This window comes from Cydia splendana, chromosome 13, assembly GCF_910591565.1.
Source record: "Cydia splendana chromosome 13, ilCydSple1.2, whole genome shotgun sequence".
In the NCBI taxonomy this organism is placed as follows: Eukaryota; Metazoa; Arthropoda; class Insecta; order Lepidoptera; family Tortricidae; genus Cydia; species Cydia splendana.
In genome coordinates, this window is record NC_085972.1 from 10,676,557 (window position 1) to 10,703,069 (window position 26,513).

A 26,513-nucleotide genomic window follows, 5' to 3' on the forward strand; every position below is an offset into this window, starting at 1 on the left:
GTCAACTTAGTGATTCACACATGGTATATATAGTATTTATGTAAGTCTATTTGTATTAAGTATATGTGTAAGTATATCAACAAAGTTTATTTTCATATAGTCTTGTTTACAAATTCATTTACTTTAAAGACACATGCACCTACTTAATCTTTCTGGTTTGACCCATTGGTTGACTGGTAGAGAATGCCTTAAGTCCGCCATTTGTGCCTTCATGTATTGTGCAATAAAGATTAAATAAATAAATAATATTCTTACACATCCTTTTAACCGCAAAAGACATCATAAACGATTAACCAATATTGCAAACAATGTAAATTTAGTAATATAAAGTTTGTTGACTTTGCTGTGGTAGGTAAAATTTGCATGATTTGTCTATCTTTGAAACAAACGGCTCAAATAAGCGGTTTATAAATCTCTTTGCAAAGTAAATTTCACCACTGATACTAATGAACGAATTTGCGAAGGGAAACTTTGGCAAGAAGCAATCTCTCGCCATGGAAAGTCTCGCCAGGCGAATTTTAGGGGCCGTGAGCACCACCAAAAGAATGTAATAAGACACAGGTGCCGTAAGTTCTTTATTGGATTTCGCACGTTCCGGCCCGACGTGTTTGATGGCCGGAAGATTCTTGCTAAACTCTTTGCTAGGTATAAATTCCCTCTCAAAACGATCAATTGGGGCGGTCGGTCCGTAATTTATCAACTTTTGGAATGGCAAGAAAAACGACAGCAATTCAGAGAGGAATATTTTTTTTGTAATAATTATTATTACAATTTTATTCACTGGATTCGTTTAAAGGTAACTAGGTAGCCTCGATTATGGTTAGGTATGGGGCTTTATGACTGTTGTTAATATTTATTTATTGCTAACTAACTTAGTTATATTATAGGGTAAAGTTTGATTTTGAAAATTAAATACTTAGGTACTACAAGCATTAGATGGAATCCAAAGAACATTAACAATAGCAATAAAAACAACAATAAAAAACAAAATAAACAATAAGGAATCCCGATCTTGTAAGTCGTAAACACGAATAGTAAATGGCATTCCACGTAGACACCTGAGTAGCCGTGACTGTGACTGTGTCATGAGGTCAACCCGAAAACTGTTTCACGGCGCGCCGTCGGCTGAAAGGAAAAGTATAGGCCGCCGCAGCCGCCTGCAGACCGTGTCAATGACACATGCAAATCCGAACAACGCCTCGGTGCCGGGTCATCGAACTCCCCATTCAATGACTGTCGAAAGTTGTCCGTGAATTCAAAATCGTAGCCTACGCGGAGCCCCGCGGCTCCTACACGCGAATATAGTATTTAAAAGCACCCATAATAAAGTGAACTTACCTCGCCGATCGTTCAACCGCCGCCTAAAGGAGAACAACTGATTTATGTGTCTAGTTCTACGTTCCGATATTGAAATCGCCAGTTTCGCGCTACATAGAGACTTAAAACGGGGTGTTAAGGTCGACTGTTTGAATATTTACGTCGTGCATTCGTCAGATGCGACGCTAACACAAGGTGCGTCTGGCCATTGTATTATTAGCAATGCGAATTTCAACAAGCGCTCATCGCCATTCGAAAACAGGGACGATTGGTATTATGCAAATCCCTCTGTTTGAGGCAAGGCATTTCGACGGTATGATAGAAATTCCCTAAGATGCCTAAGGGCAAAACATGACATAGATATCTAGGTATCCAATATATTAAATATTAAGTGAGAATATCTTCGTGCCAAGAGATATAATATTTATGTACGTCGTATATGAACAAAGCATAGAGCGTATGCTGGACGTCCCGTCCACATAAATACACTCTATATTGTCAACACTCGCGTTATTATGTTTGCGGAGCGAGTAGATGGGTATTATAATACCGCGAGCCGGCGTCGAGATAAGTGACGTCCTTGTCCTAAACAGGTACTTTCGGATGATAGACGTGAAATCTCTCAAATTGACCTTAAACAACGAGGGACTGGTAATCATGATCTGAATATTATTTTGGCAAGAGATAGCGGGTGTCGCGTTCATCTATCACGTGGCGTTGTGAGTGACATCGTGTCACTACAGCCTAATCTGCTACGCCCCCGTGCCAGACAGGCGAAGCTATTTCATAACCGCGCAATATAACTATTTAGGTATTAATGTAAGTTAGACGGGTAAAAGCGACAACGTTCTTTACTTACAATGTTTAAATAGGACTCTGGAGATAAACAATGCATCAAAATGAACATCAACAATATCCCAGGAAAAATAAAAAATAAATACCTATGGTAAGACTATTTACTCTACGTACCTAATATTAGGTAGTAAATTGCCTACATTGGTTATCGAGATATTTAAGTAGAAACCAAACAACGGTGGATATTGGACCATTTTTTCGGGATCTGCTGTCGACCCATTTCACATTTCAACAGATTGAAAAGAAACTGGCCATTTGTGATGAATGAACGGTAATTTTTTCTCGTACACGAAACTCGCAATTTTTTTCATAATTGTTTTCTCACGCAACAACAGGTTTTGTCTGTGATAGCTATTAGCTGCAGTTAGGGCTACCCCAGATATATGATATTTTCCTGACATGTCAGAAATTTTGGTCATTTGTCACGACTAAGGCCGGAAATGAGAAATGTCAGGAATTTTTGAGGATGTTTAAAACGTAAAGATATTTTTTACGTAAAGATATTTTTTACGACCTATTCTTGTCTGTCACAATAAAAAATATATTTGTTTTCCAATATGAGGAGATCATTAAAATTATAAGCAAGAAAATGAGCATAACAGTAAACAGGCAAGACCATACCAAAACTAACCTTTAACAGTTTTAGCTATTGACGTGCCATATGTTTTTAAAAATTAAATGTGTGGATTTTGTCTCGGTGACTGATGTGGCAGATCCTTTTAGGGTTATAAATTTCAATATAGGGCAAATTTAATATTTTTAGACATTGTCACCATTTGGGTTGGGTTTTACATATAAGTATCGGAGTCAAAATTAATTGGAATGTGTATAAGACGTACAGTAGACGGCAAAGATATTATAAGTATTTACACTTTTTCACCTTACTTCTTTGTAAGCCGAAAGGCGTAAACATAATATCTTTGACGTCGAATGTACTGTACTGTCTTAAGAATTTTATTTAGGAATCAGGGATTTTACAAGGACTTTCATAAAGATGTCTGGTAACCCTAGCTGCAGTGCAGTAGGATAGACCGTACGAGACATGAGGCAGACGGGCGCGGCGGGGGCGCGTTAGAAGCTGGCCGGTGGCCGCATTCCTTGTAGTTGAAAGTAACACGGCATCCGGCTGCGAAAAATTATCGCCTCGCCTAGTCAGCCAAGGAATTATTATACGATATGTACGCACATACATGAAACGTTATTTGATTGTATAATAATGCACTTGCACCATTGTTTAAGACGAAACAGGAGCTGAGTTTTAAATATTTTAGGTAAATATACCCGCCTCGCTAACGGAAGCGGCACCTAAAAGTAGTGCGATAAGGACAAGGCGAAAAATCCTGCGTAAAAATCTCAAAAATCGAGGTTTCGTACTCCTCTGTTTCCTCCTCCAAAACTTAACCAATCGTAACCAAATTTGGAAATCTAAATGATTATGAAATTATCTGTGTCGGACCGTTTTGCTTTTTTGGCTAATTGATATCAGTTTTGAATGCCACGCCTCTCATTGCGGCATAGTCAATTAGGCCATTTTGGCCATTTTTGAAGGGCTCTAGCGCCTTAAAAAACAAAAATATCAAAAAAAGCAAAACGGTCCGACACAGATATTGACAATATTAATCTGTGTTGAAAAAAATCATTGCTCTAGCTTCAAAAACCACGGAGGAAAACGAGGAGTACGTTTGTATGGAGAAATGACCCCTCCCGTTGGCTCTTAAAGACGTTCCATACGAGCTACACGGTATCCCGATACGGCACATGACGTGGTGGAGCTATCACAGCTATTACTGTCACTTGTTCTACTAGTAGTGGTCGCATAGATCAGTCAGCATCATCATCATCGTATCGCATTCGAACCGCTTTCGTCGTTCAATAAGGACAATAGGTCACAGACATGCGAGATAAAGCTTCTTTCTTTAGCGGAATTGTCTGAGTGCCGTTCCCGATGCACGACCGTCCACAAACATATATAGGTATACCGTTTTCGTCTTATTACAAAGGAATAAGATGCATAATTTACAAAAGTATAAACATGTTTGACGTCGACTATAGCAACTGTACCTATACTACCCCGTTGCCACAAATGCAAATCGTTTCCTGTCTACTGGACGTACTCAAATACGCAACCAGATCTTCACAATAACGCAGACGAACTTTATTTATTTTATCAACGCTGCACATCGTCAAATAATACGCCTTAATGACATCAATAATGGTTGTTTTCGAACGCCAAGCGAATCGGCATCGCCAGCAATGTACGTTTGTAATAAAAAATACCCATCAATTTTATCTTGATAGATTATTTTATAGATGTGTATTGATCTCACAATGACTTGGTAAACAAGTTCGTCGACCCCATGACGATTGGCTCGCGTGAAAGCAGACATTAGGGTCAATGAATGGAATTACAACAGAGGACGTTCAATGCGACGAAAGAAATTTGCGAGGAAGAGTTTAGAGGGGATCTTAAGCGTGTATGGGACTGGTTTTGATGTTTGCTTACCGTCTAGCAGTAGAGTGCTAACACAGTAATTCGTACAAATGCCATTGAACTTTTTTACGCTGAGGAAGTTACAATCGTGCCTCTTTGGGTTGTGTTCATGATGGGGGCTCATTTAGGTGCAGCGCCTATGCCTAGCACGGTAGGTCTGCTTAATACGTACCTACTTATTTTGACATTGGAAATGTCTTTTCGTTCGCTCCAGTATACGGTCCGATTTCACGAAAAAGTGCGATCGCCTTATATCTCGGAAAGTTGTGAAGATATGATATTAAAAAATAGGCTCAAAAGACGCATAATCACGAGAGCTGTAAGGTGCAAAAATAATTATTCGAGAAAGTCAAAAACAAAAAAAGTTATGGTCGAAATAGTGAAAATAAAATTCAATTTTCTCCGAATTTTTGATTTTGGTGCTCGATAATTTGGAAACGAAGAATGATATCAAAAATTTGAGAAAAACGGCTCTGGACAATTTAGTCAGCTACAATTTGAGCCTAAAACAAAGACGATCGGGTTAAGGGTTTGCCCTGTAGCCTAACCTTAAAATAGTCAAAAAGTCAGAACGAAATTTTTCACAGGACATTTATGACTTCATGTTTCGCAGAGTTCGTTATCGGTGTTTGTTGTGAATTATCGGGATTATGACGGCAGAATAACACTTGCACTGCGTGGGCTTTCAAAATCGCTGCAGATTTTTCTTGGTCTAACTCTATCTATCCTGTTTGAGACGGGCGTAGATAACGCACTATTCGACAATCTATGCATTCTTGTGGTGGTGGAAATAGAAATAGAGATAGAGGCAGAGGCAGAGGCAGAGGCAGAGGCAGAGGCAGAGGCAGAGGCAGAGGCAGAGGCAGAGGCAGAGGCAGAGGCAGAGGCAGAGGCAGAGGCAGAGGGAGAGGGAGAGGGAGAGGGAGAGGGAGAGGGAGAGGGAGAGGGAGAGGGAGAGGGAGAGGGAGAGGGAGAGGGAGAGGGGAGGGGAGAGGGAGAGGGAGAGGGAGAGGGAGAGGGAGAGGGAGAGGGAGAGGGAGAGGGAGAGGGAGAGGGAGAGGGAGAGGGAGAGGGAGAGGGAGAGGGAGAGGGAGAGGGAGAGGGAGAGGGAGAGGGAGAGGGAGAGGGAGAGGGAGAGGGAGAGGGAGAGGGAGAGGGAGAGGGAGAGGGAGAGGGAGAGGGAGAGGGAGAGGGAGAGGGAGAGGGAGAGGGAGAGGGAGAGGGAGAGGGAGAGGGAGAGGGAGAGGGAGAGGGAGAGGGAGAGGGAGAGGGAGAGGGAGAGGGAGAGGGAGAGGGAGAGGGAGAGGGAGAGGGAGAGGGAGAGGGAGAGGGAGAGGGAGAGGGAGAGGGAGAGGGAGAGGGAGAGGGAGAGGGAGAGGGAGAGGGAGAGGGAGAGGGAGAGGGAGAGGGAGAGGGAGAGGGAGAGGGAGAGGGAGAGGGAGAGGGAGAGGGAGAGGGAGAGGGAGAGGGAGAGGGAGAGGGAGAGGGAGAGGGAGAGGGAGAGGGAGAGGGAGAGGGAGAGGGAGAGGGAGAGGGAGAGGGAGAGGGAGAGGGAGAGGGAGAGGGAGAGGGAGAGGGAGAGGGAGAGGGAGAGGGAGAGGGAGAGGGAGAGGGAGAGGGAGAGGGAGAGGGAGAGGGAGAGGGAGAGGGAGAGGGAGAGGGAGAGGGAGAGGGAGAGGGAGAGGGAGAGGGAGAGGGAGAGGGAGAGGGAGAGGGAGAGGGAGAGGGAGAGGGAGAGGGAGAGGGAGAGGGAGAGGGAGAGGGAGAGGGAGAGGGAGAGGGAGAGGGAGAGGGAGAGGGAGAGGGAGAGGGAGAGGGAGAGGGAGAGGGAGAGGGAGAGGGAGAGGGAGAGGGAGAGGGAGAGGGAGAGGGAGAGGGAGAGGGAGAGGGAGAGGGAGAGGGAGAGGGAGAGGGAGAGGGAGAGGGAGAGGGAGAGGGAGAGGGAGAGGGAGAGGGAGAGGGAGAGGGAGAGGGAGAGGGAGAGGGAGAGGGAGAGGGAGAGGGAGAGGGAGAGGGAGAGGGAGAGGGAGAGGGAGAGGGAGAGGGAGAGGGAGAGGGAGAGGGAGAGGGAGAGGGAGAGGGAGAGGGAGAGGGAGAGGGAGAGGGAGAGGGAGAGGGAGAGGGAGAGGGAGAGGGAGAGGGAGAGGGAGAGGGAGAGGGAGAGGGAGAGGGAGAGGGAGAAACACAAAATAAAAACTTATACAGAGAAACATAAAAAAGAAAAAGTGCCACGAAATGGTCGCACCTCAGCATGTTGCTGATATAGATAGCTGATGCTGAACCCAGTGGAGCTCGGGTTTAATACACGCTGTTTTGGTCATCGGACTCGTCTCGATGAGCACTTAGGAGAGTAGTACCCAAGATAGAGCTGATGCTGAACCCTGGCTGTACCTAAAGGAACTCAGGTTTGTTGCAACATAGGCACACGCTGTTTTGGTCATCCGACTCGTCTTGATGAGCACTTAGGAGAGTAGTACCCAAGATAGAGCTGATGCTGAACCCTGGTTGTACCTAGCGGAACTCAGGTTTGGTGCAACATAGGCACACGCTGTTTTGGACACCCGATTCGTCATGATGAGCATTACCCAAGATAGCTGATGCTGAACCCTGGTAGTACCTATTGGAACTCAGGTTTGGTGCAACATAGACAAACGCTGTTATGGTCATCTCTCGTCGCGTCAAACTGCTGTCAAGAAAATTTCATATCTTGCAGCAAATGGGCCGCTGGCGCCGCTGCCGATCACCACTTCTCGAGTTGACTACGGATTTGCCGTGTAATAATTTTCTTGTACTTTGAACATTAATATATCCTGCTTATTAATCGAAAAATGAAATATGTACCTATACTTATGCGACACGGCGACAATTATTCAAACTTCGATACGCGTGTGGAAATTTTGCAATTTGTTTGTTCACATGCGTTATGTCCAGGATACTTGTGTTAGTCTAAGAATAAAATAATTATCATTCAACGTTGTAGTTTTATTTTGGAACTTTTTCCTTATCCAGACTTTCTCGTCGCTCAGCGACAATATTTTTTCGAATTCCGTAGAGTCATTTCCAATGTGCTCGATAGTCGTGTGAGGCACGAAATCTGTGAATTTTTTAATAAAGAGACTAGCGACCCGCCCCGGCTTCGCACGAACAAATTATACACCGAAACCTTCCTGAAGAATCACTCTATTAATAGGTGAAAACCGAGTGAAAATCCGTTCAGTAGTTTTTGAGTTTATCGCAAACATACAAACACACAAACAGACAGGCGCGGCAGGGGACTTTGTTTTATAAGGTGTAGTGATAGATATTATAATGTTATGCAGAAATATTTAAAACTACATCAGCAACCTACGATGTACACTAAAGTGCACCTATGTTCTGTATAAAATTACAAGTAAATCCAAGTAAAATAGTCTCGTTCCTCCAGTCTGTGCCACTGCCGAGATAAAAACACGACGCTGCCGGAGCCACGCTGCTATTGAACAGCAGGTGCGCACAGATCTGTACGTTTTAATCTCCTGCTCACTTGCTGCTGCTGAGAAATGAATAACTCTTTTGTACAAATGTTCCGAGAAAGTATTCGATTCTTATTAGACACGTGCGTTGTTGTTATACAGGCATGAATGAAGAAATGGAAGAATTAAATATATGCCCAATAGATTCTAGGGGTGGCCGTAGATGATTATAATTACCTAAAACGATGAAAAATAAAAATGCTTTTGTAAGAAAATAAATAGCACTTACGGACGTCGTACCGACATATAAAATATATGTATATATCTGGTCATATTTATCCGTACCTATTGTACGTAAATATCATCGCTAAATACTACTTAATGAACACCGGTTAGACCAGCATTAATATTAGCACAATTATTCGCTACATCGTAATTCCTATATCAGCCATCAATTATTTAGTTAGGTGATTACAGCGTCACGTACCAGCCGACAATAGATAGCAGATTAATATGGTAATTTAAGCCGGTGTTTGGTCAGCGAGATAGCGGGCGTAGTGTGCACTCTGTCTGGCGAATGCCTAATTGAGCGAGTTTCGGTGGTTTCTGGCTAAAAAGTAGGTACGTTTCTAACAGCCCGCTCTATTCATTGACCGGTTAGAAACCGCTGTGAAGCATTTTCGTTATAATTATCTGTCTGGCCATGTGTGACAGTCATTTTGTGGAGTTTTTAATATACTGATGTATTTTTATGCACATTATAAAACCTCCCAACTCCCAACTATACCTAGTCCAATACTACAACTACTTACGAGTCCACAAGTTCAAAGATTATACTTAGTACCAATACTAATGTTATTTTAAATATTTTCTGAGTGTTTTCTTTCATTTATGAAACTATGTTGCCTCAGAACTAAGTCATTCATATTTCAAATAACTGTCACACCTAAAAACCAAGATGTTCGAGTTATGTAGTTTTGGACTATTCATAGTTGGGAAATTTTGGAGTATTCCTAATTGGTTCGTTTTACGGTACCCATGTACTGCATTAAACTTTGCCTAATAGTTTTGATCGTACGTTTAACTCTGGTTTATTTCCAGGTCCCAAATATCTAGGGCAAGCGGCACATTGATTACTAATCGTAGGTTAGATATTGGTTTGTCGAACTTAATTGAGTTGAGCGTTTCAACATGGTTTGCCTCTCTGGTAATTTAATAAACCCCTATGTTTGAACTATGAATAAAAATAATGGGCGTAGGCTCAATTCTAACCGAAAGTGAATTTAATATATCTGGTCTAATTTTCATACATGTTGCATGTTTCCCATGTTGCATATGTGTCCTATGCCCTATAGGAAATTGACACTAAATAGGTACCTACCAACAGATGTATAGAGTCCGACCAAGAAAAGTCTGCAGCGGATTTGATAGCCCACGCAGTGCAAGTATTATTTTAAACGTCAAACTTCTATGAAATTATGATGTATTAATAACACTGGCACTGCGAGGGCTATCAAAATCGCTGCAGACTTTTCGTGGCTTAACTCTAGTGCATAATTGTTATTCATCGTATTTTCTCGAAAATGCTCGTAGGTATTTATCATGCTACTTCTATCAACCTCAGTACTTTTTGTATCGAGGCTGGCTGAAATAGCAAGACACGTCCGTACGTTTCCGTGAAAATACGAAGGAAAATAATTATGCACTACATCTACATATACCACAACTCAGGCTGGGCATACGGCATACCTCGCCTTGAATCTGACCCATAAATTATTGGCCCCATGTCAAATTGTAGGTACATTTCGGAACAAAGAGGATGTCACGCGATGCTTATCGCGCGTTATCTCGAACCTTCTATTTTGCACGAGCACCATCAATGTACCGTATCAACAGATCACTTGTCTACTAGATAGAGCATCTTAGGGCTACCCCACACTAGAGTCTTAAGAGCGTAGGCGTCTATGGTTCGTTTTTTTAGCATTAGAAAGAACTTGAAAGAAGGTTAGCGATCGTGACATCACCGACATAAAGTCACCGACATAGCCCACCGGATTAGCAAGCTGAAGTGGCAATGGGCAGGCCACATTGCACGCAGAGAAGATGGCCGATGGGGTCGAAAAGTGCTCGAGTGGAGACCACGGACTAGCAAGCGCAGCGTAGGACGTCCACCCACAAGATGGACATACGATCTTGTTAAGGTCGCCGGAAGACGCTGGATGCGGGTCGCTTCCAACCGGCACGTATGGAGGTCCAAGGGGGAGGCCTATGTTCAGCAGTGGACGTCTTATGGCTGAGATGATGATGATGATGATGATCGTGACATGTCTTTTGAAATACGCTTTTTTCTACTCGTCGTCTGTAATTATTGAATTAAGATTTCTTATACCAAACTGCAATTGGGTATTTTTAATGTAAATTTAAATTCATTTCGATACAGTTTAGTTAACTATAATGAAATTGACCAATCACAGCTCGCCGCGATCAAGAGGACGAAACAAAACCATAGCTCAAATTAATTATTTATTTTAGGTTGTATAGTAGAAACAATTGGTTCATAAGTCAGAAACGCGCATGTGACACCCTTAATATAGCAACATCCTTAGAATACGAAAACCACTTAGTGTTGCTTGTTAGTCTCCATACAACTGAAAACAACTGTCTAAAAATTGAATTTAGCGCGGAGCAAGTACCAGGGCTTCATGAGTTACGAGAAGGTGTCGTTGACCAGCCCGCCGGGCCGCGGCGGCCGGGGCGCGTACCAGTATGAAGGTATCGCGGCTGCTCGCGTATCTTAGCTGTATACTTTTGGTTTGGTTTGTTTGTATTCTACTAGTTTAAAATATTATTTTTGTTGACTCGTAGAAAAACTATTGTATACAATAGTGATATAATCAATCAAGCTTTTCAATCTCGTACCTTACTTAGGCAACTCAGCAAGCTTCGTTGCCTAAACACGGTACTCGACTGAAAAACTCTCTATTATATCACGATTGTATAAAATACAATTTAAAAATCAGTAACTATTACTTATGAAAGCAGAAGAATATAAATGATCGTATTAGATTCATAACTGTTACATATTTGCCGTAACTTATTTTTAAAATCTGTTTTTCAATTAAAAGACACATAAAGATTGTTTACCTTATTTAATGCTAAAATCTAAAATCTAAATGCTAAAAAAACGAACTATAGTCAGCGCTATGGTAAATGACGTTGCTGCGCAATTGCGCTAAGGTTGCGTCGAGCAGCATCAGCGGCCATAGAGTTGGCTAGACGCCGACACTCGGGAGACGCTATAGTGTTGGGTGGACCTTTGCCTAAGTTATATTATAAATAGTAATAGTATTAGCTTGTATTTTATTGTGCAACAGGCCCTAGGTGTTACCTAATACATATAATAGTTCCAAGCATGGTGCATGATTACTATCAAGTTTACGATCTGTAAGTACGCGTTAATTTAAAAATATTACTTACAACTAGGTGAAGTGGTAAGTAATGCTGGGTTATCATTATCACTAAATGGCGCAGCTCCAATTGTGGACTTTTATATTATAAGTTAAAGAGCGTGTATGGGTGGTCACCGACAATTTTTTTTTTAATTAGGGAGTCTATAAGAGATGTAGTCTGTGCTGGTAAATGTTATACTTAACTTATAAAAGCCGCTTCACAACGGTCGTGAGATAACATTATCTGCTATCAGAAAATGTTTTGGCGATTGAAAGCGACAGGTTTGCATTCGATCGTAGATCGTAGATATCTAAACAAACCATCAACAATATAGATAATTTGTAATTGGGTACCTACCATAATATTTGTCTGTTCTGTCTATTTATATTCGACATTCCAAAAGGAAATAACACTGAGATCAATTTTAGTTCGCATATTGAACGCATTACTAAATAATAATTATATTTTTTAAAACAAAATTATTTAACACGGTAACACTTTCACTGCTCACGCTTTCGTAGCGCTACGCTCGTTGCCGATCCTAGTTTTTTCCCGCTTTGCAGCGGAAAGCGACTACTTACGAGCAGAGAACCCGCCGAGCGGGTTCCCGGCACTCAATGTGTTAAAAAATATGAGCTTTAATTTATATATTTATTTCTCACAATGGTCATCGTGATTGCTATAGCAAGTCAGTCGTCACAAATCACAATTGCTATTGAGCCTGTCATTATGACGCGACAACGCCTTCTATGCGCAAGCGCTGGTCGAGCATAGGGTTGCCAGACGTCCGAAAATTGCTCGGGTAATATTTTGGTCATTTGTTGAGACTACATCCGACATGACAATGTTGATTGTGTACGGTAATGGTATACTTTAAGATTAAACAAGTTTTATAATTTTTAGACACACGAAAGTATCTTTAAAATTTTTACAGATAGGCATCATATATTAATGCCTAACAGAAGTTTCACGATCTTTACTCATTATTATTGTTATTATTCAGAACGACGGGTTTTAATCTTGTAAAATTAAGTTTTAAATTTACCTCCGACGTTTCGAGGACGGCGTTGTCCCCGTGGTCTCGGAGAAGATTGTCAGAGGTAAATTTAAAACTTAATTATACGCGATTAAGTCCCCTCATTGTGATAATAATCTATCAGAAGTGTCAAGAATTTCGTTTCAGAATCAGAGCTTTTGACAAAATTTTAGAAATAGCCATTTGGTAACCCTGGCCGGACACCGGTTAACGGTCCCTGTCGTCATACGCCTTAACGCGATTTTACATGCCAATTAATATTACAGTAATTATGTACTTGGCCACGGAACGTAGCTATGCTTTATGAATGCCAAACAAATATAAGAAGCGCCGGTTTACGAGTTGACTTACCTAATTAGATCTCTGTAACACTGTTTGAGCGTTTTTATATGAATTCTATGGAAATCATAGTTTATTTATGGTGTCGTAACTTGTAGTACTCCGTTATGTCTGCTTAACGAAGTTACATGGAAGCTTTTGTGTGTCAAGTTTATCTGATAACTCTGATTGAGCCGTTATAAAACGTCCAGTAAGCCCACGAACACATTCACTATACTATCCGCAAACCAAAATGCCGACCGATATCATATTGCCATCTCATTCACTCCTGCTACGACTATGCAAGTAAGAATGAGAAGTTTTACGACCCCGGTCGTTGGTTCGCTGGCTTCAAATATTATGCCATATTTATAAAGAGCTGATATTTTACAAGCTTATCAGTAACACTGGCAAAGAAGGCAAAGCATAGGGGAAGCCCGTATTAATCGCATTAATGTTGCCGTTTAAGTGTATTAATAGTACATTATTGTCGAGGCTCGGAAGTAACTACTTGCAGGCTGAGGATTCGTTTTAAACGGACGACCTTGGGAGTCCGTTTAATTGAATCCGAAGCCAGCAAGTAGCCTTCCAGCCGAGTCATATATAGTGCTTTTCTCAAAAATGGTGCAAGAAATATAAATATCATACAAATATTTTACAAAAGCAACTTTCTTACGTATATATTTTCACAGAAAAAAGTAGAAACAATTGAAAAAATTAGCTTTGCCGCCTTTTTATTTTTTTAATAAAAAAATAGAAGTGTATTTTTCTGCCGAAAATACGCCAACCTATTTGAGACAGCTAAATAGTCGCGGTACTAATCATCTGTTTGGCTGTTTAATGGGCCTGTGCCTTCATTTGATATGGCCATTTCAACTTTTAAAAAGTTTGGAACTCGACAAATAATGGAATTTGTATGCAACATTGCAGTCCCAAAATCGGGACTGCAATGTTTTTAACTTTTTAATTTTTGACTGACCATAAACTACGCGCTTCGCAACCTATTTTTTAAACGGCAAAGTCGACTTTGCCGTCCATTTTTGAGAAAAATAAGTTGTAACCTAAAAAAAACACGAATCCTCAAAGGAAATTAACGCCACAACGTTCGTTTGAAAACTACAAAGTAGGTATATTTTGACGTGCTGTCGCTGTACGGAGACGTCCGGTGTGCGATTGAAACGGAACGCGCGTGCCTTATACAAGCAGTTCCGGCGACCCGTTCCGAGGGACTGATGACCGTAAGATAACGGGCCGCGGAACCACCGGCCCGCCCTCGCTAGGGATGTGCGTATTTGTACCTAGGCACTATAATAATTTAAGAACAGTAACGCTAAAAAACGTGATTGGACGGAGTGTGTATGGACGTTTTTTAAATAAAAAATATCCCGTTTTATTATAGGCTTGTAACTTGCTTGTAGCAAAATATCTGGAAGACCGAGCGTTGCTCGGAAAACATATAAAAACTCAAAAATGCGCGTTTTCCCTGAGATAAGATCAAGCTAGATAGATTTTTCGCCCCCGAACCCATATAGCAAATTTCATCGAATCGTTAGAGCCCGTTTCCGCGATCCCCGAAATATATATATATATGTACCTATAAATAAATATATGTACAAGAATTGCTCGTTTAAAGGTATAAGATATGGTTGTTAGAGTTAGCCACAAATGGAATACATGCAGGCCTTTAAACAGGCCCCTAGTTTCGTTAATCTGTCTCATAACCCTAACTAAAATTAGACTTAGCTTTCACCACCGTGTACTGTGCCCTATCCTAAGAGTGGCCACCTTCGATATTAATTTCAAGCAATATAGGCTGTCAACTATTGGTATTAGGCTGTCAAACACTTGGGGGTTTGCGATACGCCACTTTTGCTCGTCAACGTTTATTTACTGCCGCCTAAGGCACTTGTCCCACCAAGAGCGAGCAAGCGATTAACTATCGGCGATTTTCTCGTCCAAGAAACGAACAAAAGATTAGGATCCTGTGTTAGTAAAAGAGACACATATATTAATAGTTCATCGCTGGCTGTTCACACTGCCGGCGTGAACACTCGCTCTACTAGTTTGTCGCCGCGATAAGATAAAACTAGCTCAGCGGTACTCGCTCGGCGATGCTCGCTTCGTAGTTAGAACTCAAGCTGCGAGACCAATCAGTCTGCGTGTTCAGCTACGCTGCACCGCCCGAGCGAGTGACGCGAGTAATAGCCCGTCGCACTCGAACACTCGCCTATAGCCGAGCGACAAAACTATTGGAGCTAACACTCGCTTCTCGCCGCTCGCCCACTCGTTTCTAGTTTATCGTTCTACTCGCTTATCGCTCATCGTCGGCGGTGGGACAAGTGCCTAAATGGCAATTTGGAAGATTGTGTGTGCCTAATCTTCCATACCTACTTATTATGTCGATGGATATGTATAAACGTGGTTTGTACCAAAGTTTGATTGATTGACAGTTAATAGCGTGGGAGAAGGTGCGAGTATTGAAACGGGAATTCGTAAGTTGTGTGTAATATTAGCATTCCAATCTGATAGGCAGGCAAAGTTTGGTGTAGAGGTCCCGAAGGGATGAGTGGTGCTATAATGACATGCTCATATAATCATGATGTGATATCACAGATTAGTAATAAAACATATCAGAAATATAACCAACCAAATTTGACTTTCAAATAAGCTCAAAAGATGCTTATAAGATTTCTCAAATTAAAACACCGAGGAGCGTCTCAAATATTGCTAGAGATAATCTGATTGGTATTATATTATAAGTCCTATCTATATTCACAGAGAAAGTTATATACGTGAATGACGATAAAATTATTCTCATGCTATTATGTAAGTATAAATGAATTACGATATTACCTATCGTTGTCTATTGAGCGACCACATGTGAAGCCTTCGTGATGGTTATTGAACGATCTTACTGGTACTCATAAGTAATAAAAGCGAGTATTGCAACATTCACTATAATTATTTACCGTTTGCTGGTTTCATTATTGTAAACAAATCAATTTAATTTAATAATTGTTTTTAGCTTATATTTACGGAAGTCGCCTGTGCGGCGGCGGCGTAGGACTAATGTTTATTATTAAAGAAGTGAAAGAAGTATCATAAATCAAACATAATGGGAATACAAGTCAACCAATATAACATTGTTTAAACGGACTTATTTATTTTAATCATGAAAACTGGCGAGATATTATATGTTTGACTACATTAAAAATGTAAATATTTGTCAACTTACAGTAATTATCATCTGAATCATTAGATCGTTTTTAAATGATTAATAATGAATAATTACTATATATATATATACATAATCACATACATTTTTTTTAGTAAGAGTGTACAATTATAATAATCCACGAAAGCACACTCCACTGTTTGTGTTCTCGTACAAATATTACTAATTTAAGCAATTAGTCCAGAGCGGCTACCGCGAAAATCGAAATTCGCAAATTGCGGGGATCTTTCTCTTTTACTCCAATGAAGACGTAATTAGAGTGACAGAGAAAAATCCCCGCAATTTGCGAACTTCGATTTTCGCGGTTATAGCTCAGATAGACGAGTGGGGCGTGCCTAATATGTCGATGACACATTTGTACAGTTGGAAGGTTTTCATTTCAATTTCATTGAGTCCCTGCGTCCACACATTCTTGGGAATCACGCCATTCATTTTAGCAATCTCACACACGTTGCGTAAACTTAGGGCCGTCAACAAAATACAGAATTATGGCTCATTACAAACCTGTTTGTCGAAATAATGGCCGCGTTCGTGGTACTCCATGGGAGCCCAGCAAATAATGTCAATGTCCCATTATAGCGGCAACTAACCAGTTCCACATAGTAATCAATTAATGCAGCCATGGTTTTTCTCAGATTTAAAGAGACTTCAAAAAATAACTTTTATACCGCAACGAATATTGCTTTTTAATGTTTAGTAGTTTAGTGCATAAATATTATATTTTAGAATTACGGTGAAGGATGAACAACGCCTAATTTTAAAATAAATGGTTTTCATTTAAATTCAGACCCGCGATCACAAAAAACAAATTCCAACAAAGCAGGAAAATCACTATCCGGTATTAACGCCAAGAAGGATTAGAAGTCTTGAGGCGATGAGATAAAAATACTGCCTTCCTCGGCGTTCCTCGAAGCAAATCGCAAAAAAATAAACAATGAATCCGAGCTATAAGGTCGAAGGTAAAAAAGTATAGCGGGTTGTGTAGAGTACGGGTGACACCTGCGCGCCAGACGAGCAAAAAATTCGCGCAAAAGCTCATACCTACCGACTACCGATCGGCTGAGTCCCGATACCCCGCCTACGGGAACGGAATTGCAGACTCATTCCGGTTGCAATGCGTCCCGGACCATCACGGCACTCATTTCGTTTTCGCTTTTCTTTCTCGAACTCGCGCATTTAAAACACAGATGGTACAATTGCGGCGTAGTCATTTAACAGTTCACTAACAATTCATACATTGGGGATGCTGATGACCGGTTTTTTAACCGCTCCATGTATCATTCGAACATGTTTGTATTTGCAACTAAGTTCTGCTATTACTATGTAAATAAAGTTCTATGAAATTATGACGTATAAATAACACTTGCAGTGCGTGGGCTATCAATATCGCTGCAGCTTGTTCTTGGTCTAACTCTAACATGAATTCTAACGGGACTAAGAGATTTATACATTGTATGACGAATAAAGAATATCACATCACCATACCACTATTGCTCAATTAAGTATACTAATCATAAATCGACTTTAAATAGTATCTTAATAAATTCTAAGCGACACAAAGGCGCATCCTATAACAAAGGAGGTTAAGTTAACAAAAGGAACATGATCGTGAACAATAAAAATCAATGGTCGATGGACTCTAGTTTCATTGAATACCTATTAATAACACATTTCGATAACGTAAGTGAACCGTTGTTGGCTTATAAAAAAGATACGGGAGTGAGGACGGCAATCGATTCAATCACAGCAATTAATACATTATTTTTTCCTACTGGCACCCGTATACGTTACCCGTCGAATTCGTTTCATTCACCACTAATCGACGGCGCTATTCACTCTCATTGTGTGTGTAAAGGACAACACTATTAATTTGTAAGAGTCGTTTCTTTAGTCTATTCAGGAGCGGGATTGTGGGAATGGCCATTGAAGGGAGAAAAGGTACCTATTGTGGTAGTGATGTGAAAAGTAACTGTATTACGCGTGCCCAACTCCCACATTACATACACCGCTAGACGCGAGCTGATGAAAAATCAATTAATTTCCAATAAATATTCAATAAGCTCGTTTTTATTCATCGATAATTTTCTTGAAAAGCGGTGTATAATGATAAGTTTAACACGGGTCTAATTATAGGTCGTTACGTTATAAATACGTCAGAAAGCTAATTATTTTTGATATTCTTTTTTTAGTATCCTAGGAAACTATGTAGTGTGTAAAGTGTGTAGACAGGGTGTAATTCGTAGTAAATGCCTCGTCATGTAGTTAAGTGGTTTCTTATTTATTGGTTCAATAAAATTAGAAAGTTCTCGTCACAGCCGCCCAATTTTTTTGCACATTAGACAATTATAATACATTGGTATAAATATTTTTTCATCGCACTAGCTGGTGATGAAAAAAATTATCGTCAAAAACGGATGCGAAAGTTGCATTTTATCTACAAGCAAAGTAACTACATGCAAATTTTGAGTTGCTTCCTTATGTTGGCTGGTGGAATTGACCTTTATGTGATGATTTTGTATGATAAATATTTTAATAGCGTTCATATGGAATAGATTAGTAATGTTTTACAGTTAGTATTTTCATCGCGTTGATGTGGCGAAAAGTTGTGTATCACTCAGTAGCAGTTTGTTTAACCCTCGTGACTTGAAACCCTCGCAACACTCAAGATACCATTTTTAGGAACTTTTCGGACCAATTTTGGAATTTTTCGTTGGATCGGATATTAGAAAAAGGAGTTGGAGGAGGAGGAGGAGGGTTCAAATCCCGGTAAGGGCATTTATTTGTGTGATCAACACAGATATATGTTCCCGAGTCATGGTTGTTTTCTATGTATAAGTATGTATTTATTTATCTATATAAGTATGTTTATATCGTCGCCTAGTACCCATGGTACAAGCTATACTTAGTTTGGGGCTAGGTCGATCTGTGTAAGATGTTCCCAATATTTATTTATTTATGTAAAATATTTATTTATTATTGTTTCTGTTTTTTTTTTCACACGTTCAATTATTAGCTCTTTGATTAAGAAACCTTTTCCTAAACCGTATCCCACACATCATAAAGCCGAGCACCCAAGTCTTTCCATTTCCTCGAGTGGTATATTGATTTACCTCGAGTGCTATTCTCCGGCAGACCTTTGCAAATAATGTGAGGCGGATAATATAACGGTCCGGAATGCAAACGATTATTTGTTTACAGCATTAAGAGGTGTAGCAATTAAGGAGGGCGGACGAAAGACGAAATTAAGGGTGACAGTCCATTTCCAACGACAGCAGCACAACCATTCATTTTACTATGGAAATTGACAATAACACCGACGCGTTCCTACTAGTAGTGCAGCTGGCGTCAGAAATGGAATATTACCCTAAGGGATTTACATTTACTTGCAGTCGTCACTGCCGTATTCGGAAGACTAATTTTATAAATCGATTTGTTTTGTTTTTAATGTTTTTAAAGTTTATGTTTACCACCAACATCTAAACAATTTTATCGTATTTTAACGTGTAAGTTCGTATAGGATATCGTTACACTCGTATCATATGCAGGACATATTAAAATAAGCTGTAGAAATTTTCTTTTAACAGTACCTACGTGTTCAAAAGAGATCTACGCTCAAAACACAGTCTTCAATTCAATACTTTTATTGAATAGAAATTTAAATTAAAAAATGCAGCATCACGGTGAGTCGTTGCAATAACACGCCGTCATTATATTTTTTGCTTTCGCTTTTTTTTTTCTTTTCATCCCTCTTTTCAAGGCGATAACGCAGTCCCGGCTCGCTCGTAAATTGATTTCATTAATTTGTTTTCTCTGTTTTTAAGTGGAGATGTTGATCTCATCATCTGCGGAAAAAAACATTGTAAAGATTTTTACAACACGAAACGTTTTGCGGGGAAATTTCTGTTCAATAATATTGGGTACTTTCTAATACGAGCATTCAAGGCGGAAATTAATTGGAGTGAATTTTTAAGCCAATAAGCTCAAAACTTGTATGTATATAAAAATTCTGATAAATCTCCTTTTTTGTTTGGTAGGAATTTTACACAAAACAATACTTCTAAATTACAAAATTTAATATTGACATTAAGAGGGTACTCGTCCATACAAAAAAAGAAAATATTTTTCCACTCCTAAATATTTTCCATTCTCCATGTTTTTTAGTACTATTATTGACACAATTAAAGACTATATCGACATAAAAATCAAACTGATTTGTTAAGATTTAGTTAGTGGAAACCGTTTTCTCCCTTAATAGAAATTGTATGAAATAGTACCTATTGTCAGTAGCTATTCTTCCCTCTTAATAGTACATTAAATATTATTACCTGAGGGTATGAAATAATAAAATGAAATCGTGCAAAACGAACGGCTAGATATTGAAACAGCGTCATCAACTTAACGAAGTTAAATGATCTTCAACGCAGAGAATGTCAGACTGTAATTAAAATAAAGGTCTTGGCTAGGCAAAAAGTATTAAGATTTATTAGCAGGAATGTGCAGAGTAATCCAAGAGTTGCGGCGCAACGAGACGCCGGCGCTCGAATATCACAATCGTTGCAACGTCCCTAATTGGCCTGTCATTAGGTGGTCCAACATCTTCCCGGAATTAAAAAATACACCGTACAAATTCAGGTTCGTAATTTAAGAAAATATTGAGCAAAGTAGGAATAGTTGGTATCTCAATACATAACTATTGTTTACGTAGGTAACTATTGTTTCAGTTTGGGCAAAGAATGGCAAAGCGTAGCAATAGACAAAGACAGGTGGAAACAACTGGAGGAGGCTTTTACCCAGGAGAAAAAAAATTAAAATATATGTATCAGATCTATAATAATTCTCTGTAGAATAACGAAAGTTCTAATAAATAAATAAAATTGTTTCAGTATTAAATGATATCAATCTGAGCACATTTTAAAAATTGACATATATTTTTTGATTCATGGACTAAAGAAAACAGCTTTTGAAGTAATATTCAGTTATAGATTGAAGTCTGCATGAACAAGGTCGAAGGTCTTTGTACTCTACCTATCAGTGGCGGCGCGTCAAACATATCCATAGGCAAGCCGGGGCTAATTTGGCTTACATATTTCCTTTACAACTCTGCTCAAACGTCCAAAAACAGGCAAGCCGGTGGGAATCGGCTTTTATGGACGCGCCGCCACTGCTACCTATATAAATTCTTATTTGCATATATCTTCTAATGTTATTTAGTATTTAGTTTGAACAATTGCGTAGGTATTAGACATTGTGAAGATAAATTACATTTCAGAAAAGCTCATCTGAGCGTCTCAGCTGATTGAACGTATCTGGTAACCATTTGATTGGTTAGAGATAGTTGCAACTAGCTGACCGATTACAATTGGTACAATGTTCTAGGCCATTAATCCTGTCCTACACCCTGCTAGCAAGAGCTTAGTATACAATGTAGGTATTAATAAATGACTCGATTCCTTGCCTCTTATCTTTCTATATGTAATTAGTAATGATGTATTGCTGGCTTCTTATGGGCAGTAAAAATTTCTTGATGTAAATAGAAACAGTCGTCAACAGTTAAGAACATTGAGTAATAATCCCTAATCTGAACGGGAACTTTCTAAGTGGAAACTTGCATGAGAATTTTCTCATCTCATGGAAGATTCCAAATGTACTTAGGGGCTATTCATAAATTACGTCATTTCAAATTAGGGGGGGGGGTCTGGACATCGGATGATGGTAGCATGACGTAGGAGGAAACGGGGTCATTCGAAGCATGATTTTTGGATGATTTTAGGGGGGGGTCAAAAATCGACAAAAATCGATGACGTAATTTATGGACAGCCCCTTATCAGAAAAAATATAGGTTGCAAAAATCTAGAGAAAATTAAACTTACTATTCTAATTTCAGATGGATTATGCGATGTTTATGCCATTATTGTTTCCACCTAGTCGCGATTCTACACAATATGAATTCCACGCAGCTGAAGTTTATCACGAGCGTTATTCTTCACAGTCATTATTTCAGCACAATCTTGACTCTACCTAGTAGCGATTCTACACAATATTTATTCCACACATCTGCAGTTTATCACATGCGTTATTCTTCACAGTCATTATTTCAACACAATCTTGACTCTACCTAGTAGCGATTCTACACAATATTTATTCCACACATCTGAAGTTTATCACATGCGTTATTCTTCACACAAATATATTACTATACAATCGTCGCAACTCTTATTAATGTGGTTCTACACAACTCCATTTATTTTTTGCATTTGCTGGGTGAGAAGTATTAGATGGAGGCAATACGGACAATATTACCTATCCACGGATATCAGTAAAAAGCAGATCAGCTCTACTAAGTTGAACGTTTTTATACTTTCGATCTATTCTCACTAACGTACTTATAAGTAAGTAAGAAAGAGATAGACACTATGCTGTCGCACAGGTCTTCACCTGTAATCGTCCCAGTTATTCACGAAAACGTAGCGAATTTTTTTTAAGAAAGGTTACCCTGGGGGATCGTGGCGAAAGTTATACACGGTGTATCAGGAGGAAACCGAATAATTTTAACAGCACATTCCTGAGGTTATTAGAAGCAAAAACTGTTATAGGTATACACTTTTGTAAAAAATAAAAACAAAACTGTCATTTTTGCATATTTCTTTGTAAAACCAATACAGTGGCGTATCGTAAGAAACAAAAACTTAAAACGCGAAATCAAAGATTTTATTTTCTAAAGCAGATGAGTTTCATGAGTGATATCTGTCTTTTCGAGATTCTGTAATAGTAACTCCTAGACTGGATAACAATGCGGCAACGTCGTTAGCAAAAGTATATTAGGCATGGAGTAATCACCCATAATTATTTCAATTTAAAATATTAATATCTCAAAAACTAAGATGAATCCAGCCAACTTTATCCGACCTTTTATTTTTTAAATATGGTCAGGAACACGCTGTTAAAATTATGCGGTTTCCTCCTGATACACCGTGTATAGTGCAGAGAAAGATAATTCTCTAAACATCGAATAATGTAACTTCAATGTGTTATACATAGATAAAATAGGTAGCAAGGTTGCTATAAGATACCAAAATATAAATTATAACCGCGTGTGTGGGCTCTGTCAACTAGTACGTAAAATATATCGCAAGATTCGTAAGACATAATATATATTATGATTATTGGTACTATAGCTCTGTCTGTGACGGGCTCAATCACAAATAATATTTTTCTCCGTACGAACTCCTATCACATTTTTACCTCTTCACTGGCCACTAGAAGAAACTGAAGTATTGTTCATTCATTATTCTTCATCAAAAAAATATTAGAAAAAAAATGATTTGATTGATACGTCGATACGATTATCGTCTGCTTCTGTAACTTCATTTCAGTTTTTCTGAGGTCTTTGGTGGTATTGGCAAGCCATCGTACCAGGGGAAAGGTAAAGGTGCTTTTGGCAAAACAGCTTTGCCTTTAAGAAAGTGTTCACTTGCTTGGGTTCTAATGGACAACCTCCTAAACTGCACACCTTGTGCTTTCGGGGTTTCTTCTTATCCTAAAACCCATTTTGGATATCGCAATGTAATTAAAACTGATTATTAATCAACAAATAATTTACTCCCGGAAAAGTTTTAATGACATTGACGTATCAATCAAATCATTTTTTTTCTAATATTTTTTTGATGAAGAATAATGAATGAACAATACTTCAGTTTCTTCTAGTGGCCAGTGAAGAGGTAAAAATGTGATAGGAGTTCGTACGGAGAAAAATATTATTTGTGATTGAGCCCGTCACAGACAGAGCTATAGTACCAATAATCATAATATATATTATGTCTTACGAATCTTGCGATATATTTTACGTACTAGTTGACAGAGCCCACACACGCGGTTATAATTTATATTTTGGTATCTTATAGCAACCTTGCTACCTATTTTATCTATGTATAACACATTGAAGTTACATTATTCGATGTTTAGAGAATTATCTTTCTCTGCACTATACACGGTGTATCAGGAGGAAACCGCATAATTTTAACAGCGTGTTCCTGACCATATTTAAAAAATAAAAGGTCGGATAAAGTTGGCTGGATTCATCTTAGTTTTTGAGATATTAATATTTTAAATTGAAATAATTATGGGTGATTACTCCATGCCTAATATACTTTTGCTAACGACGTTGCCGCATTGTTATCCAGTCTAGGAGTTACTATTACAGAATCTCGAAAAGACAGATATCACTCATGAAACTCATCTGCTTTAGAAAATAAAATCTTTGATTTCGCGTTTTAAGTTTTTGTTTCTTACGATACGCCACTGTATTGGTTTTACAAAGAAATATGCAAAAATGACAGTTTTGTTTTTATTTTTTACAAAAGTGTATACCTATAACAGTTTTTGCTTCTAATAACCTCAGGAATGTGCTGTTAAAATTATTCGGTTTCCTCCTGATACACCGTGTATAACTTTCGCCACGATCCCCCAGGGTACCCTTTCTTAAAAAAAATTCGCTACGTTTTCGTGAATAACTGGGACGATTACAGGTGAAGACCTGTGCGACAGCATAGTGTCTATCTCTTTCTTACTTACTTATAAGTACGTTAGTGAGAATAGATCGAAAGTATAAAAACGTTCAACTTAGTAGAGCTGATCTGCTTTTTACTGATATCCGTGGATAGGTAATATTGTCCGTATTGCCTCCATCTAATACTTCTCACCCAGCAAATGCAAAAAATAAATGGAGTTGTGTAGAACCACATTAATAAGAGTTGCGACGATTGTATAGTAATATATTTGTGTGAAGAATAACGCATGTGATAAACTTCAGATGTGTGGAATAAATATTGTGTAGAATCGCTACTAGGTAGAGTCAAGATTGTGTTGAAATAATGACTGTGAAGAATAACGCATGTGATAAACTGCAGATGTGTGGAATAAATATTGTGTAGAATCGCTACTAGGTAGAGTCCAGATTGTGCTGAAATAATGACTGTGAAGAATAACGCTCGTGATAAACTTCAGCTGCGTGGAATTCATATTGTGTAGAATTGCGACTAGGTGGAAACAATAATGGCATAAACATCGCATAATCCTTTCATCGCTGAGTAGAGTCACTGAGTTCATGAATATGCAATTATGCACATCAATAAGGACAGGCCTATTATAATTTTAGTACTTATACTATAAGTACATAGTATTATACAAGAAATTATAATTTAGTTCGAAATTGCATATTAATGAATCGAAACTTCTGAATGACGAAAGAGGTAGGAGCACCAATTTACACCACCTACCTTAGAGCATTTAGTAACTGGAGACGTCATGGCTGTCATTTTCTGTACAAAACTGTACAAAACAGTCTGCCGATTTTTGCGGGGGAGGGGACGGCAAATCTACATGATTTCTACGTAACGTACAAATAGCCATGTCCGTCCATACAAAAGTTTGCACAATTGTGCAAGGTTTTCGGCAGAGGGGTAAGCTCTTAAAGGCGACTCCAATTATTAAATGCTTTAAGCCACCTCCTGATTGACGGAAAAGAAAATCCATTACGTAAACCGGCACCCCTTTTATTGCTTGCTCATAACAATATAAAGGGTACAGTACAGCAATGTAGGATGCGTCACAGAACTTGTCGGTTGAATTACCTCTTCGGTTTGAATTGGCAACAGAGGCACGTCGCTAATTAGGCGCAGTGGTGCATTGGTCCACGGCGTTTGGGATGCGTTGCCCGCGCAGCTAATGAGTGGGCTTTCTGCTTTCCACTACGCACTGCTAGCTCTCACGGCCCTCTACAGCCACGGAACAAATACACAAGCGCAAACTTACATGCAGAAGGTCCACTTTTTAAATGACCGGGCTGTGGCCAAGATAGCAATCGTTGATCGACAAATACTAATCAAAAAGTAAAAATATATCAGGATGACAAAAACTAACGAAATCTCACATGATAATTTCCATACATAAGTTTCGATGAACGTTTTCTATAAAATGACTGTTACTTGGACCGCAGGTCTTTGACAGGAACGTCAGGAACTCATTCTAATCACTTCAATTTTAACGCACATTCTGATAAAGCTAGAAGTTAAATAATATATGTAGTTACAGGCCTATTGGGAGTGCTCAAACTTAGTTAGTATTCACGATTTCAAAATAGGTTATTTTAACTCTTGCTCGGAGTTAAAAAAAACCTACTAAATGGTAAAATCATTTAGTAGGTATTTTTTTGGAAATTTGGAAGAGCAAAATGAGTTATTTAAAATCACAGTTACATTCTATACCTATACCTAATGATTGATAGGTATTATGTTTAACTAAGTAATCACTGCTAAAGCAATGTAAGTACTTCATAAATTTGCATAGAAATTAAGGCCATGT

General features: G+C 39.1%; 1 protein-coding gene and 1 long non-coding RNA gene across 6 annotated transcripts in view; both read right to left on the bottom strand.

The window, feature by feature from the left end:
* Positions 1-26,513, bottom strand: part of LOC134796034 (protein alan shepard) — a 216,517-nt gene that overhangs the window by 97,665 nt on the left and 92,339 nt on the right. The window lies entirely within an intron of this gene.
* LOC134796571 (uncharacterized) lies at positions 22,025-22,759 on the bottom strand. The gene is made up of 2 exons (XR_010144958.1): positions 22,270-22,759; positions 22,025-22,075 (listed from the first exon to the last, which is right to left on the bottom strand). It is a non-coding gene; the product is annotated as an uncharacterized LOC134796571 (long non-coding RNA).